The sequence below is a fragment of the Helianthus annuus genome, chromosome 4, assembly GCF_002127325.2.
Source record: "Helianthus annuus cultivar XRQ/B chromosome 4, HanXRQr2.0-SUNRISE, whole genome shotgun sequence".
NCBI classification, from domain to species: domain Eukaryota; kingdom Viridiplantae; phylum Streptophyta; class Magnoliopsida; order Asterales; family Asteraceae; genus Helianthus; species Helianthus annuus.
In genome coordinates, this window is record NC_035436.2 from 155,449,879 (window position 1) to 155,456,410 (window position 6,532).

Sequence of the window (6,532 nt, forward strand, 5' to 3'; positions counted from 1 at the left end):
TCGAACTAATCTAATCATCATCGAACCCGAGACTCGAATTACGTGAATTTTGGTTGTTATTATACGTGTGTGAGTGCCTTATGTGTTACCTATGCATGTTATTTATGTTATATGTGGTGATCAATCGAACCCAATCGAAATCGAATCATGATAATTGGTGGAGAAGAGATAGTGCGAGATATAGATGCTTGTATGTTAGATATAGTAGTTGGGATTAAAAGCAATTTGAATAGGAAACTCTATCGTACTCGCATCATCCTCAATCGAAATCGAAATATCGAAAATCGTCACACCGAACACTCGAATCGTGCAGCTGATCGATCAGGCTTCCAGCCGATCAAACAGCCAACCGATCGGACTGCTGTCCGATCGGACAGGCTGTCCGATCGAGCTGCCTGGCCGATCGGCCAGCACTTTCCTCATTTGGCATCCTATAAATACCCCTGTCATTGTCATCCTTTCCACTTTTGGAAACCTCTATCCGACCAGCACGCTTAGCTCACCCTTTTCTCAGATTCCTCTCGATTCCGGTAAGATTTCGTCCTAAAACTTGTACTTTCTTGATCTACACGCACTCCTACACCTTTCTATCTTTCAAATCTTGATTTCTAACCGTGAAATCATCAAGATTCAAGTGTTCTAGGATGATGTCATCACGGTGTTCTTGAAGAACTTCATGTTTTGGCCTCAATCTACCAAGAATCACTTGGATCTAGCCGATTTCCACATAAACAAACAGAGATCTTTCATAGATCTGAACATTTACACGGTGAAAAGGATTGAAAGATGGTTTTCTAACTTTCTTTCAACTCTTTTACACTCAATACCTTCAAACCGATAGAAACGGAGCCTGTGCCGACTTACAAATCACTCCGGTGGTTGCACGGCTCAAGATCCGGATTCTATCCACGAGGTTAACGGACTTCGGGTTAAACGTTAAACTCCGTTTTGAACAGTTCACCGGCCGGATTTGGGTGATTCCTGTCCGATCAGGGGAACCAAGTAAGGACGAGGGATCTATGGTTCGACTCGTTGTAAAAAATACCTCAACAAAACGACAAACAATCAGAACAACCAAGTGTTAGGCGAATAGGCTGATCAGGTCAGGATGCTGACCGATTAGACTGCTGTCCGAACAGACAACCAGCGAATCGGACAGTCAGCCGATCGACTGGCCAGCCGATCGGCTAGCACAGGGTCCCACACTTAATCAATTTATTCTTTGAAGTTGAGTATTGAATGAACTGTCGTTCGATCGGACTACCGTCCGATCGGATTACTCTTCGGATCATGAGATACTATGCTTCAACACTTAATCGATTTTTCAACATGTTCGATGCACTAGGAGTGCCACCCGATCGAACAGCCGTCTGATTAGGTGACACCCTGCTGAGAACTTGTCTTGCTAAAAGTATCTAACCGATCGGGCTGCCGGCCGATTGAACGACCGTCTGATCGACCGATCTGAAAGGTAAAGATACTTCAATGTTTTCTAATGCTACAACGAAAACTTCAAAATTCAAACCATCATACACAAACACATCTCACTCTAAGGAAGAAACAATCCACTCGAACAGCCATCCGATCGGCCTACCGACCGACCGGACAGCTGTCCAAACTGACTGTCAACCGAACGGTCAGCCGTCTGATCGGACTACCATCCGATCGACCAGCTGTCCGACCCTCCAACACTTGTTTTCCGTTTTACGCGTTGCTTATCATTATGATATCAAACTATTCAGGCTAACCCTACTCTCAAGCGCTCCCTTCAATCCATCAATCGCTGTGAGTATACTCAATCCCTTTTTGCTTTCAGCACTTTTGGGTGTTACATACGTTACTTATACGAAATCACATCGAACACACTACGCAACAATTTAAACGCTAACCGTTACCGCATGTATTACGTGACTAAATGAATGCTTGTTGTTATGTTTACACGTGGAATGCTGTCTACCTGCCTTAACGACGATAACTATAGTTTGGACTCAACACCTGTTCACACGGGGGTTGTTAAGGACAATTACTTGCATGGATTACGGTGGTAATCATGTATTGCGAACTGCCTCGGGCAGTCAACCCGCAGTCATTGGTATCGATAGATCCATGTCGATAATTAACATGCTTTGTTTTCCTCTGCGTACGTGCTCGTTATGCATAAACTTTTTCGAACTCTACTATGCTATTATCAAACTTGTATGCTCACCTTTACATTTTATGTATTGACTTTATTTTAACGTATGTGACAGGTGTTTAAGATGCTTATCTGCTAGGAAAGTGAGGCTAGAATAAAGCTCTAGAGCCCAACAAATAGTTGTCTGTAGTGGTCAAATTAAGGGTCTCTAGAAGCAGATAAACAATTGTTGTTTGTTAAAATCTGAGTTGTCGGAACAGAATATTTACCTGGATTTTTTGTCTGTAATAATTTATTTTACTGTTTGAGATACGGTATGGGACGTATTATTTAAATTGAATAGTAATGATAAATGTTATGGAAACTTCTGGACAATCTGTTTCGCTCAGTGCCATGCCCCGATGATTCCGCCATCGGTTGGGGTGTGACAGATTGGTATTAGAGCTATAACTATTGGGAATTAGGCAAGTGATGTGTGTAAAATGCAACATATAAATCACATCAATTAAGGCATAAAACTAACCCTTTTTAAGTACTAATGTTGGAAAAAGAGTGTTTTTGTCTTTCTTTTGTATTTTCAGGATGAAATGAGCTCAAAATCACAAAAGAAGCAAAAAGACAACTAATTCTAGCATAAATACAAGAAAAGGAATAAAAGTAGACTGCCCGGACCCTCAACGGCACCTCCCAAGGCAAAGAAGAGAAAACAGAAGACTGAACACGCCCCGTGTCCAGCGAACACGGGGCCGTGCCCAAGAAGCAGCAGAAAAGACAAACCAGTAGAAGCTTCCATTGCCCACCACGGGGCCGTGTCCAGCGGGCACGGGGGCGTGGTGAAAGTACAGCAGGCGCATTAATTGTAATTGCGAATTACAATTAATGAAGAGAGAGAATGTCAGACGGGCACGGGGGCGTGTCCAGCGGACACGGGGCCGTGTCCAGCCGTCTGTTCAGCCTATAAATAGGGGTGCTTGGTTTCATTCCATCTCATCCCTTGGCACACCACCTCTCTCACACTCCATCCACCACCCACCACCACCATAACACCATCATCCACCACCATCATCCATTGTCCATCGTAGAGTGTGTGAGTCGTCTCGGGATCCAAGATTGATCGTAAGAGTTCTTGACAATAAAGGCCATGTTTGCCTAAGTCTCTTACATCACTTGGTGAAGACAAGTGTTTAGTATAATACTTTTTATTTTTAATCTTTTGCACTTTTTATTTGGTTTTGTATTAATGACTTTAATAACTAGTTACTTATGTTGAAGGTGATCTTTCCTTATCGTTTGTCCGTGGTGTCTTGGCATTATTTTACTGTCTATATAAAATAAAAGATTTTCACCATTCATATCTCCACGGTCTATATGGAGGTATGTTGGCTACCTGGTCGGGGGTTAAGGGAACGGTTTGGTAAGGGTCTTGCCCTTGTTCAGCGTTTAGAGGTCCTGCTTGGGACCTGGGTCAAATTTAGTAGGATCTCCTTCAATGCCCATAGGTATTGGATGGAGGGGATCCAAACTCTTTGACCCCCTCATAAGTTAACTACTATTAATACTATAACCCGGCTATTTAGGACTGTATCCCTGCTGACTCAGACTACTTAGCCGAGGGTAACGTCACCGCTAAAAGCGGGGCCTACCACAATTTGCATTAATAACTTAATTCATTATCTTTCAATAATCTGACCCTTTAGGATTGTATCCTTGCTGACTCAAACTACTGGGTTGAGGGTAACGTCGCCTTCAAAAGAGGGGCCTACTACAATAACTAAGATAATCTCTTAAACAAGTGCAAAAGTGCGAAAATAATCAAAGGTTATACTAACACACGAGTCGGATCCAAGTGATTCATCTTGTCTATCTGTTTTTTTTTTATCTTATTTTTCAGCATTTAGTTAGTTTTTATTTTTCTTAGTTTAAAACATTTTTTCACTTTTTGATTTGATTAGACGTTGAGGATAAACCGGTATTAAAAGCTCTTGTGTCCTTGGACGACCTCGGTATCTTACCAACACTATACTACGTCCACGATGGGTGCACTTGCCCATATGTGTGTTTAGTGTTAGTAAATATCGTGTTTTATAAATTTAAAACTTGGCTAAAAGTGTAAAAAAATGGCTTAAATATACATCTAAAATATATACACGCTAGCACACATCAAGTTTTTGGCGCCGTTGCCGGGGACACAAGGATTTTAAGAAAGTTAGGAATCAACGGCCTAATCATATTTTTATTATTTTCTTTGATTTTTAGGATTTTTCTTAAATTTTCAGCTTCTGCAGAGCTCAGCACGGGGCCGTGCCTGGTCGGACACGGGTCGTGCCCAGCATCGTTACTACCAGTTTTTGTTTTCCAAGTTACAGAAGGCTGACCACGGGGCCGTGCCGGTGCAACACGGGGCCGTGTCCAACTTCCAGTAACTGGGATCTGGAAAACAATCACTGAAATTCCGACCACGGGCCGTGTTCGCTCAACACGGGGCCGTGGTGAACCTTCTGACCAACATTCTTTTCTGTTTTTATTGCAGGACTTGGAACCCGACACCAACCTCACGTAGTGTATGAGCTCCAGTTCCAATAAAGACATAAAAGAACCACTAGAAGAACCCGAACGCTTTCTCAGAAAAAGGTTAAAAGCCAAAAACCAAGAGAAGGTTTCGGGTGATCCACCTCCAATGGCGGACCAACGTACCCTTATGGATTATCTACGACCCACCGTAGGTAATCTAGGCGCCACTATCAATGCTCCGAATGTCGAAGCCAATAACTTTGAACTTCGGCCGCATTTGATACAAATGCTCCAAAACTCCGCAACCTTCCACGGGCTTGCGGACGAGGATCCCCATCTACATATAACTAATTTCTTGGAAATATGTGATACCTTTCGGATCAATGGAGCATCAAACGATGCCATCCGCCTCCGTATGTTTCCCTTCTCACTAAAAGACCGAGCGAAAGCTTGGCTCAACGCCCTCCCAGCTGGATCGGTAAACACCTGGGATGAACTAGCCCAAAAATTTCTATATAAGTATTTCCCTCCTGCTAAAACTGCTAAGTTAATGGCTGAAATTAATACATATTCACAAGAGGACGGGGAATCCTTATATGAAACTTGGGAAAGGTTCAAGGAGCTATTACGCAAGTGTCCCCATCACGGCCTCGCAATATGGCAACAAGTATCCACTTTCTATAATGGATTGTTGCCACACACTAGGCAGACACTTGATTCTAGCTCCGGGGGACTTTTAGGTAATCGACGCCCACACGAAATATATAATCAAATTGAGGAAATTGCTCAAACCAATTTTCAATGGCATACCCCCCGGGGAAATAAGTCTATCGCCCCGGGCGCCCATAAGGTCGACGAAAGCACTTCTTTACAAGCCCAAATCGAGGCCCTTTCTTCAAAAATAAAAAAATTAGAAATGACAAAAACAGTCTCGGTTATGGCTTGTGAAGGATGTGGTGGGTCACATGAAAATTGGAGTTGCATGAAAGAAACGGACGATCAACAAGAAATGGTAAACTACATTGATAATAGATCTAGGCCGTCGGGTCCCCCAACGGGAACTTACAACCAAGGATGGCGAAACCACCCAAACCTCGGTTGGAGGGAGCCCGGCAATAGTAGTAACCAACAAATCCAACGAACAAACTTTCAGCAACCAAGAAATGAGTCACAAAATTTCACTCAGCAACAAGGTGGACGAGAAAGGCTCGAAGATACTATATCTCGCCTCGTCTCTTACACTGATAAGAAAAACTCGGAAAGATTTCTACAATTAGAATCTAATTTTAGAAATCAACAAGCTAGCATTCAAAACATAGAAAAACAATTAAATCAAATAGCTCAAAATTTTTCCGAGAGACCGCAAGGCGCATTACCTAGCAATACTGAAACAAACCCAAAGGCGCAAGTTCACCTCATCACACTACGAAACCGCACCGTAGGGCCTGCAGAAGTGCCACCGCCAACGGAAGAAACAGTACCGACACCTCTGCAGGAGAAGAACTCTCCTCCATCACCAGAGCCGACCAAGGCTCCTCGAGTTCCGTACCCCGGTAGGTTAATTCGTCAAAAGACAAATGAGCAATTCGCAAAATTCGAAAGTCTGTTAAAACAATTGCACGTCAATATTCCTTTTATCGAAGTCCTAACCCAAATGCCCAAATACTCTAAATTCATGAGGGACTTCCTTACGCATAAGAAGAAAATTGAAAATTTGCAATTAGTTAATTTAGGCGAAGAATGCTCTGCCCTCGTGCTCAATAAACTTCCCCAAAAGAAAATCGATCCCGGAAGCTTCACGATTCCATGCTCAATAGGGGAATCGCCCGTTCGCAATGCCTTAGCCGACCTAGGGGCTAGCATTAACCTCATGCCCTCATCAATGTT

General features: G+C 43.0%; 1 non-coding gene across 1 annotated transcript; it reads right to left on the bottom strand.

The window, feature by feature from the left end:
* Positions 1 to 5,189: 5,189 nt before the first annotated feature.
* Positions 5,190 to 5,296, bottom strand: LOC118491905. Its single transcript, XR_004892350.1, has one exon. It is a non-coding gene; the product is annotated as a small nucleolar RNA R71 (small nucleolar RNA).
* Positions 5,297 to 6,532: the final 1,236 nt, after the last annotated feature.